At 41.3% G+C, this 2,500-nt stretch overlaps 1 protein-coding gene across 1 annotated transcript in view; it reads right to left on the bottom strand.

Annotated features, from left to right (window-relative positions):
- The window catches only part of LOC137073758 (vascular cell adhesion protein 1-like), a 130,448-nt gene that overhangs the window by 103,712 nt on the left and 24,236 nt on the right, over positions 1-2,500 (bottom strand). The window lies entirely within an intron of this gene.

The raw sequence follows: 2,500 nt of genomic DNA on the forward strand, positions 1-2,500 counted from the left end.
ATTTCACAGTTAATCAAATTAATGTAGAAACAACATAAAGAGAGTATATTTTAAATACTTGTTTAAATGGCATCTTTTTATGAATGAAGGCCAGTATTACTGATATTAATACAGCTAGTGATTTATTTTTTTACATTTATTATTAGGCTTCAAAAATATAACATTTTTAATTTAAGTAAACTTAAAACAATGCTAACATAAACCCATAATAAATGTCATGTTTACTCCTGCCCTTCCTGTCTTAACAGTTAGAAAATATACAGAAATTTAATAAAGTTATCAAAGTTATATGCAGTCTGAACAGCATAAACTATAAATTAAATAGTTAATCTTTATTAAAGCTAAAAAAGTTATTTAGTCAAGAGCAGCGAGTCATTTTCTCTGTTCCCTTTGTTCTTTAACTTTACTGACAGGAAGCTTTATTGGCTCCTGTCCCTTTAAGAGCAGACAGACACACAGATCTCACTGTTTATATACGGTCTATGGATCGCGCCTCATTCTCTCACAACTCTTTTTGTTCATTTTAGACTTTATATAAATCATTTAAGATTGCTCTTATGAGGATAGTCGTTGAAGATATGCCTTGAAGCAAGTCTAAAATAAAACGTAAGCCAGCCACTTCAGTTGAGCGCGCAGTGCTCTGAGATGATGCCGAACGACCGCTGAATATGACGTCAGCATCAAACATACGTTGAGACGGAGACGAAAGATCTTTGATTATGTGGCCAGATATGCTAAAGCCCATATTTAAAGGGGTACTTCAGCGCTGGGAAGATGAATCTGTATTTGAACTGGGTCATCAATGCAGTAGAAATGTGAAATTATTTTTGAATTTGGTGCTTTCTAGACTGAGAAAAGACAGAAATTGTATTTTTGTCTCATGGGAATGAAAGACTACAATTCTCAGAATGCTTCGCTGCCCTGTGCCATTCCCCAACTCCACCAACTTGATTACAGTGACTGAGTTAGAGAAGACACTACAATTAAAAACTGAACGTGTGTGTTCAATATAATGAGTGAGTCGCTGCGCGAGTATCACAGCACTGAGCACTAACTGCAGGAGTGATGAGAGCTGAGGTAATCGCGACTACACTCGCGGCATACATTCACAACGCGAGTTCAGTCTGGCGCGTTTCAGTTCATGCCTTTACAAGCTTAACTTTCATAGAATTTAATTTGAGAAGTTAAAAGACTTACATTGCACACCATAGCTCCGTTTAAATGAGTGCCTGCCAGCTGAGCTCTCCCTGCAAGCTGAGTGTTATCTCCCATCCCCCATGCGCGAGTTCAAAACATGAGGAAATGGCTCCCTCTGCTGGCTGTAGTCTTTAGCCTTTGGGCAAACATTCCTCCTATGATGCAAAAATCGTCAATTTGCATCATAGGAGGAATTTTTCTAGAAACAAAATGCATAAATCTCTTGTCTCAGGGAGATATGAGAGGGGAAAGCACAATAATTTGAATATACTCCAGGGTTTCTACTGATACAAAGCCATATGCTAATCGCTGAAGTAACCCTTTAAACGAACTAACGCGAACGCAGATAGAATTTCAATCAGAATAGGACACCTGATAGTCTAAAAAAATAATACCTAATTTGGAAAAAAAATAATACCTCTGAGGCCACATTTAACACTTTTAATGGCCTTAAATTTGACCATTTTGATTTATCACTTTTTAATACTTTTTAAAACCCCGCGGACACCCTGGTCCAAATTTTGGAGGGAATTTTGTCGATTACTGGGGGCGAGTGTCAGTCTTTCCTCTGGTTATCATCCTCAGAGCAACGGTCAGCCTGAGAGGGCCAACCAAGATTTGGAATGAGTGTTGCAATGTTTAGAGTCTCAAAATCCTTCCTTCTGGAGCCAGCAGCTCTCTTGGGTTGAGTACGCACATAACTTGTTACCAGTATCGTCCACGGGCCTCACTCCGTTGAAGAGTAGCATAGGGTACCAGCCACCCATTTTTCTGAGCTTGGAATCCGAAGTCGCGATCCCCTCCGCCCACGCCTTTGTCCAGAGGTGTTGTCGCACTTGGAGAAAAGCTAGAACAGCTCTCCTCCGGGTGCGAGAACGCACTAAGGCTCAAGCCGATCGCCACCGGTCTAGGCCTCCCGAATACATCGTTGGACAAAAAGTGTGGCTTTCTACTCTGAACATTCCTCTCCACACCGTCTGTAATAAACTGGCTCCCAAATTTTTTGGCCCATTCACTGTCACTAAGATCCAAAGTCCAGTGACAGTCCACCTCAAACTTCCTCCGGCGTACAGGAGAATTCATCCGGCATTTCAGGTCTCCAAAATTAAGCCCGTTTTTCCACCTGTTACGGTCCCCCTGACAGTCAGTCTTCCTGACATACAGTTAAAGTAACCTCTGCTTTTCGCCAGTCCCTTACAAATTTCTCACTCCAAACTTTCTTTCTTCTGCTCAGTTATGCAGTGAGCGGGCACGAGCGAGTGTACACGAGCCGGTGCTCAAATGCGTGCGTGGCTCCCGCTCT

The sequence above is a fragment of the Pseudorasbora parva genome, chromosome 4, assembly GCF_024679245.1.
Source record: "Pseudorasbora parva isolate DD20220531a chromosome 4, ASM2467924v1, whole genome shotgun sequence".
Taxonomy (NCBI): Eukaryota; Metazoa; Chordata; class Actinopteri; order Cypriniformes; family Gobionidae; genus Pseudorasbora; species Pseudorasbora parva.